We start from the raw sequence: 12811 nt of genomic DNA on the forward strand, positions 1-12811 counted from the left end.
TTAGCAAGAAGTTTTAATGAATCTGTAACCTCAGGAGTTGTACCGAATGATTGGAGAATTGCTAATATCGTTCCTATTTTTAAGAAAGGAAAAAAAAATGATCCGGGTAACTACAGGCCAGTTAGTTTGACATCTGTAGTATGCAAGATCCTGGAAAAAATTTTGAAGGAGAAATTAGTTAAGGACATTGAAGTCAATGGTAAATGGGACAAAATAAAACATGGTTTTACAAAAGGTAGATCGTGCCAAACCAACCTAATCTCCTTTTTTGAAAAAGTAACAGATTTTTTAGATAAAGGAAATGCAGTGGATCTAATTTACCTAGATTTCAGTAAGGCATTTGATACCGTGCCACATGGAGAATTATTAGTTAAATTGGAGAAGATGGGGATCAATATGAACATCAAAAGGTGGATAAGGAATTGGTTAAAGGGGAGACTGCAACGGGTCCTACTGAAAGGCGAACTGTCAGGCTGGAGGGAGGTTACCAGTGGAGTTCCTCAGGGATCGGTTTTGGGACCAATCTTATTTAATCTTTTTATTACTGACCTTGGCACAAAAAGTGGAAGTGTGCTAATAAAATTTGCAGATGATACAAAGTTGGGAGGTATTGCCAACTCAGAGAAGGATTGGGATATTATACAGGAGGATCTGGATGACCTTGTAAACTGGAGTAATAGTAATAGGATGAAATTTAATAGTGAGAAGTGTAAGGTTATGCATTTAGGGATTAATAACAAGAATTTTAGTTATAAGTTGGAGACACATCAATTAGAAGTAACAGAAGAGGAGAAGGACCTTGGAGTATTGGTTGATCATAGGATGACTATGAGCTGCCAATGTGATATGGCTGTGAAAAAAGCTAATGCGGTCTTGGGATGCATCAGGAGAGGCATTTCCAGTAGGGATAAGGAGGTTTTTAGTACCATTATACAAGGCACTGGTGAGACCTCACCTAGAATACTGTGTGCAGTTCTGGTCTCCCATGTTTAAAAAGGATGAATTCAAACTGGAGCAGGTACAGAGAAGGGCTACTAGGATGATCCGAGGAATGGAAAACTTGTCTTATGAAAGGAGACTTAAGGAGCTTGGCTTGTTTAGCTTAACTAAAAGAAGGTTGAGGGGAGATATGATTGCTCTCTATAAATATATCAGAGGGATAAATACAGGAGAGGGAGAGGAATTATTTCAGCTCAGCACCAATGTGGACACAAAAACAAATGGGTATAAACTGGCCACCAGGAGGTTTAGACTTGAAATTAGACGAAGGTTTCTAACCATCAGAGGAGTGAAGTTTTGGAATAGCCTTCCAAGGGAAGCAGTGGGGGCAAAAGATCTATCTGGTTTTAAGATTCTACTCGATAAGTTTATGGAGGAGATGGTATGATGGGATAATGTGATTTTGGTAAGTAATTGATCTTTAAATATTCAGGGTAAATAGGACTAATCCCCTGAGATGGGATATTAGATGGATGGGATCTGATTTACCCAGGAAAGAATTTTCTGTAGTATCTGGCTGACGAATCTTGCCCATATGCTTAGGGTGTAGCTGATTGCCATATTTCGGATCGGGAAGGAATTTTCCTCCAGGGCAGATTGGAGAGGCCCTGGAGGTTTTTCGCTTTCCTCTGTAGCATGGTGTACGGGTCACTTGAGGGAGGCTTCTCTGCCCCTTGAAGTCTTTAAACCATGATTTGAGGACTTCCATAGCTCAGACATATGTGAGGTTTTTTGTAGGAGTGGGTGGGTGAGATTCTGTGGCCTGCGTTGTGCAGGAGGTCGGACTAGATGATCAGAATGGTCCCTTCTGACCTTAGTATCTATGAATCTATGACTGCAGACTACATAGTAAAACTTGAGTTCTGCTTAGCTATATCTTAACCAATCATTTTCCTGAAATTTAACTAACCAATCCTAACATATTGTAACATGATTATTTAACCAATTATATCCCACCACCTTAAGTAGTTTACACCTAGCAAAATTAATTATACGGCAGACAGAAACAATCACAGAACCAGACAGAGATTATGCAGGCAAACAATAGCAAAGTGGGAACTATAATGACCAAACAATACAGAGGTGAGGATTTCACAACTACCTCTATTGATAAGCAAGTTCTTGCCAGACAGGATGCTATCAAACTAAGTTTCCTTTTACATTTTCTAGGCTCTTCCCTTTCTCTGCAGGTGATAGGATACAATCCTGTCCTGATAAAGCCTAACGGCCTCATAGCACCTTATTTCATGTGACTAGTGAGGAGGTGACCGGTCGCTTCCCAGCTTATGGCTGCCTCTGCTGCTTAGCCAAAGGCCTTAGCCTAAGCACAGGGCCTCAGACTGTCGTGGAGAGAGAAGGCTCTTATACCGGCAGACAGTGATTTTGATTCTTTCATTTATACCTCTAGAACTAGCCAAGTGATAAGAATACACCTAGATTCTTAGAGTCTAGGCCTTTACAGACAGGCCTGAATGTCTATATCCTAACAACCCCCATCCTGATTTTTCCCACTTGCTATCTGGTCACTCTATCCTGGAGCATTAGGGTCTTTAGAGAGCCTGGGCCCATGCCATTGCGTGCCTGGACAGTAAGGGCTGAGACGTAGAATTTTACTCAGAGTTCTGTGGGAAGCCAGTGGAGTGAGCAGAGGGCAGGTGTGAGGTGCTTGTGGTTGCCCATGTTGCTGAGGAGACGTGCTGGTGCCTGTGTACTAAGGTCATACAATGTCACAGAGTTCTTATTCATCTCCTGTTCAACCGTCAATGCAAATAAATTAGGGAGTGCATTCAGGATGGTTCTGAATAGGGTGCTGGGTGCAGTCTAATGTGGATTAGTTAGGTTGGGCTGCTTCAAGGCAGCGTTACAAAGCCATGCTGTTACCTTGCTCTTCGCTCCTTCTCATTTTTACATCAGCATAATATTATTCAGCACCAAGATTGTGTACACAGGTCCAAATCCTGAGAGGTGCTGGGCGACAGCAATAACCCATTGGTTTCAGTGGGCTGGTGAGTGTTCAGCACCTCTCAGGTTTTGGCTCTATGCACCATGTGGAGTGAAACTGGAAAACACTGATCCTACACCAGCTTAGAGAGACAAGGTGGGTGAGGTAACATCCTTTAACTTCTGTTGGGGAGAGAGATGAGTTTTCCAGCTACACTGAGCTCTTCCTCAGGTCTGGGAAAGGTACTCACGGTGTCACAGATAAATACAAGATCAAACAGATTGTTCAGAATATTCTGCGACACCATTCTAGATGAAGTGCCCATTTACACCCCGCCAGGCATAGGACAGAAAGAGGGTTATTGAGTTACAGATTGCTGCAAAAAGCCATAAAACAAGTGTCTTTATTAAGACCATGATTTTTAGGGCCTAACAAAGGTATGAATTTAAGCTGTCAGGCTCATCTTTTGAAAGCATTGTGTAGGTTTCCTTTGAGCTTGAATTCATAACCTTGCTAGACACTACGTCTATGTCTACACTACCACTTTTGTCGGTATAATGTATGTTGCTCCTCCTCCGCAGCCTGAGCTATGCTCAGTCCTGGGCCATCTCTCTCCCCAGGACAGCATTTGGTGCTGCTGCATTGCAGCCAGAGCAGTGCTTGTGCCAGGGCCAGGTTACTATGTATTCCCCATCTCCTTTCTAATGCCCCTGACTCTGTCTGTATGGGAACAGACTAGAGCTTGTCTGCTTTACTGTTACCGGAATGTCAGCTTGTTTGGCCAGTTTTCAGACCAGGTCTGGCCTTGGATAGGTTGCAGAGTACCCCCAAGTACCTGATTGCAGGCAGTACTTGTCTGATGTGCAGCCGTGGGGCTGACTTCCCAAATGTCTGTATCAAATGAGAGCGAAAGGAACCAAACAGGCAATTAGTTTCTGATGAGTGTGAGTTATTATGGCAGCTGTCCTGGCTCTTTTTTGTGCTTGTCTCCTTACTGCTGTACAGGCCCAGCTTTCTCAAGCAGATAGTAAATGACACTTCTCATACCTTTAACTCCCCTGTATAAGCAGAAGTTGTGGCATATTCTCTTGTTTGTTACAGCTCAGGACTATCCTTGCCTTGATAGAGAGGCAAAGCGGATCCAGAATTTTACACAGTGACTGTCAAGGTTCCTTCCCCACTCTGAACTCTAGGGTACAGATGTGGGGACCTGCATGAAAGACCCCCTAAGCTTATTCTTACCAGCTTAGGTTAAAAGCTGCCACCACCAAAGTGTTACACAAAGAACAGGGGAAGTGCCCACTTGGAAATGTCTCCCTCCCAAAAAATATCCCCCCAAGCACTACACCCCCTTTCCTGGGGAAGGCTTGATAAAAATCCTCACCAATTTGCATCGGTGAACACAGACCCAAACCCTTGGATCTTAAGAACAATGAAAAAACAATCAGGTTCTTAAAAGAGAATTTTAATTAAAGAAAAAGTAAAAGAATCACCTCTGTAAAATCAGGATGGTAAATACCTTACAGGGTAATCAGATTAAAAAAATAGAGAATCCCTCTAGGCAAAACCTCAAGTTACAAAAAGACAGAAAAACAGGAATCTACATTCCATTCAGCACAGCTTATTTTATCAGCCATTTAAACAAAACAGAATCTAACGCATCTCTAACTAGATTGCTTATTAACCCTTTACATGACCTGCATTCCTGCTCTGGTCCCAGCAAAAGATAACACAGACAGAGAGAACCCTTTGTTCCCCCCCCGCCCAGTTTTGAAAGTATCTTGTCTCCTCATTGGTCATTTTGGTCAGGTGCCAGCGAGGTTGTCGTAGCTTCTTAACCCTTTACAGGTGAAAGGGTTTTTCCTCTGGCCAGGAGGGATTTACCCTTCCCTTTATATTTATGACAGTGACTTTTAATTCATTTTTCAAAAAATGATCGGTGAGACCCTGACACCTGCTGGTGACTCTGGGAGCTGGGACCATAGGCCTGAGCCTTCATTTGGCTTTGCTTCTTGAGCTCGTGGCTTGGCTTTCAGGGTGAGGGTAGGACTCAGTCTCTAAAGCTGCTGTGTCTGCTGCCCTTCCCTAGCAGTCTGTGCTTCAAGAGCTTCCCCTATCCCTCACCTTGCTCATGCCTCAAAGATTCCCCTTGTTTACTCTTCCGCCAGCACCTCTGTCAGCTCCCTTGCCGGGATAAGATGTGTGTATGTGCAGCACGGGGCCAGTGCACTGATTGTGATCACAGCTGCATAGGAGCTGGTGGGTGCAGTGTGGGGATGCCGCCTCACCCAGTCAGTTGCTAGCTGCTGATGCTCTCTTCTTCCTCTCATGTACATGATAGCCAGGGAGCAGGAGGCTGGCCTGGGCCCTGCTCAGCGCTGGAAACAGAACTGCCTGCAGCTGTTGATGTTACATCATGTATTGAAAGGAGGGGATGGGATTAGATAAGGTGTTGTGGTGAAAACAAAGGGCTGGGGGTTTGGAATATCCAGGGTCCATTCGTAGCACTGGTGCTATGACCTAGGGCAAGTCACCTACCCCATCCTCCGTGCTTCGGTTTACACAATGCTGGTTGCTCACTACCAGGGCTCGTGTGGGATTTAACTTGGTCTAGCCATCCCTGCTTGCCATCAACCCCACTGACATTTCCCAGACTAAATGTAAATCTCTATAGAAATGTCATGTATGATCAGACACATGTAGATGCACATGCAGATGGATTTGTACACTTGCATGCATATGCAAGCCAAGACCTCTCTGACTAACCCAGGAGCAGTGGCAGACCTAAAGCACACTCAGCAAAGCAAGAGGCAGTCCAGGTGACGCCAATTTAAACCAATGAGGTCTCCTGTGATTTTAAGTCCATCCTCTCCTCTCTGCTGCTGTCTCGCTTACCCTTTGCCTGAGTTAAATTATTTAACAGACCTCACTCCGGCAGGAAGGGCTGCAGGCAGATGTAGAGAATTAAATTAGAAAGGATTCCTGCTGTTCCTCCTTGTGCATCCCCTATCCCTAACCCCCTCCAGTTGGGCAGCATGCCAGCTACTCAGGGAATTTGGAGCATAAGTGAGTTTAGTTTGGGTGCACCCCCTGTTTCTCAGATTTATTGCAGCCCGCACCTGAGGCCATGTAAATATATGCATCTAAGAACAAAGAATGCAGGCCATACTTACGTAATATGGGTGGAGGGTTGGGGGAAGAGCTCTATCCTGTGAAGCAGAGATTCCAAAAAAGTTTGGGGGCTGTGGTAGATAATCAGCTGAACATGAGCTCTCAGTGTGATGCTGTGGCCAAAAGTGCTGATGTAATCCTTGGATGTATAAACAAGAATCTCAAGTAGAAGTAGAAAGATGATTATTTTACCACTGTATTTGGCATTGGTGTGACTGCTGCTGGGATAATGTCCAGGGCTGGACATATCCACAATTCAAGAAAGATGTTGATAAATCAGAGAGGTGTTCAGAGAAGAGTCAAGAGAATGATTCAAGGATAAGAAAACTCGCCTTCTAGTGATAGGCTCATGGAGCTCAATCTATTAAGCGTTACAAAGAGATGGTTAAGGGGTGACTTGATCACAGTATGTAAATACCTATATGGGGAATATATATTTGATAATGGGCTCTTCGATCCGGCAGAGAAAGGTCTACACAATTCAATGGCTGGAAGTTGAAGCTAGACAAATTCAGACTGGAAATAAAACGTACATTTTTAATGGTGAGAAGAATTAACCATTGGAATAATTTAAGAAGAGTTGTGGTGGATTCTCCATCACTGACAAGTTTTTTAAATCAAGATTGGATGTTTAATCGAACAGGGGTCTGTTCTAGGAATTATTTAGGGCAGGTCTCTGGCTTGTATTGTGTGGGAGGTCAGACTTGATCATAGTGGTCCCTTCTGGCCTTGCAATCTGTGAAATACCCCTCTTCCCTTCCAATTAAACCGTTATCACTTGGGAAGTTTGATGTAACATGCCAAGCTGGGTATGCTTAATGACTCCTCGCCTGTTATTAGTGTGAAACTTGGCTAAGAATGTGAGTATAAGATGAAAAGTCTCCTGCGTAATGAAGTCTGCAGAGATGTGCATTTCCTGTCAGCGTGTTCTGGGAGGCTGTGGAAAGCTTCAAAGCAGTATGTTTGTTCCCAGGAGTGATCATGGGAGATTCCTCACATTTCTCAACAAATTCTCCAGGAGGATTAAGGACCAAGGAGATGGGGTCTCCACGCATTCAAGCCCAATTTGGTGAATGGATAGTGATGTCCTGAGATGTGGAAGGAATAAGGGGAATTTCTCAGGGCTCCGTGGGAGGTTGCGGATATTTGACACAATTTAGAGTGCTCCATAGACACAGAATCATAGAATAAAAGGGATGAAAAGGACCTCAGGAGATCATCTAGTCCAGCCCCCTGCTCAAAGCAGGACCAATCCCCAACTAAATCATCCCAGCCAGGGCTTTGTCAAACCTGACCTTAAAAACTTCTAAGGAAGGAGATTCCACCACCTCCCTAGTTAACCCATTCCAGTTCTTCACCACCCTCCTAGTGAAAAAGTTTTTCCTAATATCCAACCTAAACCTGTCCCACTGCAACTTGAGACCATTACTCCTCGTTCTGTCATCTCCTACCACAGAGAACAGTCTAGATCCATCCTTTGGAACCCGCTTTCCGGTAGTTGAAAGCAGCCATCAAATCCCCCCTCATTCTTCTCTTCCGCAGACTAAACAATCCCAGTTCCCTCAGCCTCTCCTCATAAGTCATGTGTTCCAGTCGCCTAATCATTTTTGTTACCCTCCACTGGACATTTTCCAATTTTTCCACATCTTTCTTGTAGTGTGGACTGGACACAGTACTCCAGATGAGGCCTCACCAAAGTCAAATAGAGGGGAACGATCACGTGCCTCGATCTGCTGGCAATGCCCCTACTTATACATCCCAAAATGCCATTGGCCTTCTTGGCAAGAAGAATAAAGAAGGATAAAGGAGTTTGAGGTGCAAGTGGTGTTCTCGTCCATCCTCCCGTGGAAGGAAAAGGCCTGGGTAGAGACCGTTGAATCGTGGAAGTCAATGAATGGCTACGCAGGTGGTGTCAGAGAGAAGGCTTTGGATTCTTTGACCATGGGATGGTGTTCCAAGAAGGAGTACTAGGCAGAGATGGGCTCCACCTAACGAAGAGAGGGAAGAGCATCTTCGCAAGCATGCTGGCTAACCTAGTGAGGAGGGTTTTAAACTAGGTTCACCGGGGAAAAGAGACCAAAGCCCTGAGGTAAGTGGGGACGTGGGATACTGGGAGGAAGCATGAGCAGGGGAGCGTGAAAGGGGAGGGCTCCTGCTTCATACTAAGAAAGCAGGACAAACAGCAAGTTATCTCAAGTGCCTATACACAAATGCAAGAAGCCTGGGAAACAAGCAGGGAGAACTGAAAGTTATGGCACAGTCAAGGAATTATGATGTGATTGGAATAACAGAGACTTGGTGGGTAAATTACATGATTGGAGTACTTTCATGGATGGATATAAACTGTTCAGGAAGGAGAGACAGGGCAGAAAAGATGGGGGAGTTGCACTGTATGTAAGAGAGCAGTGTGACTGCTCAGAGCTCAAGTATGAAACTGCAGAAAAACCTGAATGTCTCTGGATTAAGTTTAAAAGCGTGAGCAACAAGGGTGATGTCGTGGTAGGAGTCTGCTATAGAACACCGGACCAGGGGGATGAGATGGACGAGGCTTTCTTCCAGCAACTAAAGGAAGTTACCAGAACGCAGGCTCTGGTTCTCATGGGAGACTTCAATCACCCTGATATCTGCTGGGAGAGCAATGCAGCTGTGCAGAGATGATTCAGGAAGTTTTTGGAAAGTGTAGGGGACAATTTCCTGGTGCAAGTGCTAGAGGAAGCAACTGGGGCAGAGCTCTTCTTGACCTGCTGCTCACAAACTGGGAAGAATTAGTAGGGGAAGCAAAAGTGGATGGGAACCTGGGAAGCAGTGACCATGAGATGGTCGAGTTCAGGATCCTGACACAGGGAAGAAAGGAGAGCAGCAGAATACGGACCCTGGACTTCAGAAAAGCAGACTTTGACAATCTCAGGGAACAGATGGGCAGGATCCCCTGGGAGAATAACATAAGGGGGAAGGGAGTCGAGGAGAGCTGGCTGTATTTTAAAGAATCCTTATTGAGGTTACAGGGACAAACCATCCCGATGTGTAGAAAGAATAGTAAATATGTCAGGTGATCAGGTTGGCTTAACATTTAAATCCTTGCTGATCTTAAATACAAAAAAGAAGCTTACAAGAAGTGGAAAATTTGACAAATGACCAGGGAAGAGTATAAAAATATTGCTTGAGCATGCAGGAGCAAAATCAGGAAGGCCAAATCACACCTGGCGTTGCAGCTAGCAAGAGATGTTAAGAGTAACAAGAAGGGTTTCTTCAGGTATGTTAGCAACAAGAAGAAAGTCAAGGAAAGTGTGGGCCCCTTACTGAATGAGGGAGGCAACCTATTGACAGAGGATGTGGAAAAAACTAATGTATTCAATGCTTCTTTTGCCTCTGTCTTCACAAACAAGGTCAGCTTTCAGACTACTGCATTGGGCAGCACAGCATGGGGAGGATGTGAACAGTCCTCTGTGCAGAAATAAGTGGTTCGGGACTATTTAGAAAAGCTGGACGAGCACAAGTCATAGAATCATAGCATATCAGGGTTGGAAGGGACCTCAGGAGGTCATCTAGTCCAACCCCCTGCTCAAAGCAGGACCAATCCCCAATTTTTGCCCCAGATCCCTAAATGGCCACCTCAAGTATTGAACTCACAACCCAGGGTTTAGCAGGCCAATGCTCAAAGCACCGAGCTATCCACCAATGGGGCTGGATGTCCTGCACCCGAGAGTGCTAATGGAGATGGCGGATGTGATTGCAGAGCCATTGGCCATTATCTTTGAAAACTCATGGCGATCGCCGGAGGTCCCAGATGACTGGAAAAAAGCTAATGTAGTGCCCATCTTTAAAAAAGGGAAGAAGAAAGATCCTGGGAACTACAGGCCAGTCAGCCTCACCTCAGTGTTTTTAAAGAAAAATCATGGAAAAACCATGGAGCACATCCTCAAGGAATGAATTCTGAAGCACTTGGAGAGGAAAGTGATCAGGAACAGTCAGCATGGATTCATGAAGAGCAAGCCATGCCTGACTAATCTAATTGCCTTCTATGATGAGATAACTGGCTCTGTGGATGAGGGGAAAGCAGTGGACGTGTTGTTCCTTGACTTTAGCAAAGCTTTTGACACAGTCTCCCACAGTATTCTTGCCAGCAAGTTAAAGAAATATGGGCTGGATGAATGGATGATAAGGTGGATAGAAAGCCAGCTAGACTGTCAGGCTCAACGGGTAGTGATCGATGGCTCCATGTCTAGTTGGCAGCCAGTATCAAGTAGAGTGCCCTAAGGGCTGGTTTTGTTCAGTAACTTCATTAATGATCTGGAGGATGGGATGGATTTCACCCTCAGCAAGTTTGCAGATGACACTAAACTGGGAGGAGAGGTCGATATGCTGGAGGGTAGGGATAGGATAGAGAGGGACCTAGACAAATGAGAGGATTGGGCCAAAAGAAATCTGATGAGGTTCAACAAGGACAAGTGCAGAGTCCTGCACTTACGATGGAAGAATCCCATGCACCGCTACAGACTAGGGACCTAATGGCTAGGCAGCGGTTCTGCAGAAGAGGACCTAGGGGTTATAGTGGATGAGAAGCTGGATATGAGTCAACTGGCTGCCAGCATACCTTAACATACAGCATGTTACCATCCCTGCAGATGTCTTGCTCGGAAATTTGAGTACTACCTGTAATCCACCAACATTATTTATCACCCATTATAGTGCTGTGCTGCCAGTTAGTGAAATCTTTTCAGTGGGAACAGCCTGTTCCACGTGCATAATGAAAATATTCATTTGCAGAGCATCATTGTTTGGTAAACAAATCGCAACAATAGGCAAACACTTATATGGAGTACATCCTGCAGAACATGAGTGCTGTTGTAAGGCTCCCGTGGAGAAATGGACAGGATATACTCAGTCAATCCAGTCAGCAGGAGGAGCAATACCAATAATTATCTTGGTATCTCTAGAGTCTTGCTACCTTACTGAACTGCCTTCAATTCAGAGGCAACTTCTCCACCTTGTGTCTTTTCCCTTGTTAATAGATTGAAAACCAAGAGTAAGTAATAGCAAATTTTTTTAAGTACATCTGAAGCAGGAAGCCTGCTAAACAATGAATGGGGCCCCGGATGATCGAGTTGCTAAAGGAGCACTCAAGGAATATAAGGGCATTGCAGAGAAACTAAATGAATTCTTTGCATCTTTCTTCCCAGCTGAGGATGTGAGGGAAATTCCCAAACCTGAGACATTCTTTTTAGGTGACAGATCTGAGGAACTATCCCAGATTGAGGTGTCATTAGAGGAGGATTTGGAACAAATTGATAAACTAAACAGCAATACATCACCAGGACCAGATGGGATTCACCCAAGAGTTCTGAAGGAAGTCAAATATTAAATTGCAGAACGACTAACTGTAGTCTGTAACCATTTAAATCAACTTCTGGACCAAATGACTGGAGGATAGCTAATGTGCTGCCAATTTTTAAAAAGGGCTCCAGAGGTGATCCCAGCAATAACAGGCCAGTAAGCCTGACTTAAGTACGGGGTAAACTGGTTGAAACTATAGTCAAGAACAAAATTGTCAGAAACATAGATGAACATAATTTCTTTGGGAAGAGTCAACATGGTTTCTGTAAAGTGAAATCATGCCTCAGTCTGCTAGAGTTCTTTGGAGTCGGGGGTCAACAAGCATGTGAGCGAAGGGGATCCAGTGGATATAGTGTAGTTAGATTTTCAGAAATCCTTTGACAAGGTCCCTCACCAAAGGCTCTAAAGCAAAATAAGCTGTCATGGGGTAAGAGGAAAGATCCTCCCATGGATTGGTAATTGGTTAAAAGATAGGAAACAAAGGGTAGGAATAAATGGTCAGTTTTCAGAATGTAGAGAAGTAAACAGCAGTGTCCCCAGGGGTCTGTACTGGAACCAGTCCTATTCAATATAGTCATAAATGATCTGGGAAAAGGGATAAAGAGTGAGGTGGCAAAATTTGCAGATGACACAAAACTACTCAAGATAGTTAAGTCCCAGGCAGACCGTGAAGAGCTACAAAAGATCTCTCAAAACTTGGTGACTTGGCAACAAAATGGCAGATGAAATTCAATGTTAAGTGCAGAGTAATGCACATTGGAAAACATAATCCTGACTAGACATATAAAATGATAGGGTCTAAATTAGCTGTTACCACTCAAGAAAGAGATCTTGGCGTCAGTATGGATAGATCTCTGAAAACATGCACTCAGTATTGAATACATCTTGAATACTGTGTGCAGATGTGGTCGACCCATATCAGAAAAGATATATTGGAATTGGAAAAGTTTCAGAATAGGAAAACAAAAATGATGAGGGGTATGGAGCGTCTCCCATATGAGGAGAGATTGAGACTGGGACTTTTCAGCTTGAAAAAGAGATGACTAAGGGGGGATATGATTGAGGTCTATAACATCATGACTGGTGTGGAGAAAGTAAATAAGGGAGTATTATTTACTCCTTTTCATAACACAAGAACTATGGATCACCCAATGAAATTAATAGGCAGCAGATTTAAAACCAACAAAAGGAAGTATTTCTTCATACAATACACAGTCAACCTGTGGAATTCTTTGCCAGAGGATGTTTTGAAGGCCAAGATTATAACATGGTTCAATAAAGAATTGGGTAAATTCATGGAGGATAGCTCCATCAATGGCTATTAGCCATGATGGGCAGGGATGGTATCCCTAGTCTCTGTTTGCC

The sequence above is a fragment of the Dermochelys coriacea genome, chromosome 6 (assembly GCF_009764565.3).
Source record: "Dermochelys coriacea isolate rDerCor1 chromosome 6, rDerCor1.pri.v4, whole genome shotgun sequence".
Classification (NCBI taxonomy): Eukaryota; Metazoa; Chordata; order Testudines; family Dermochelyidae; genus Dermochelys; species Dermochelys coriacea.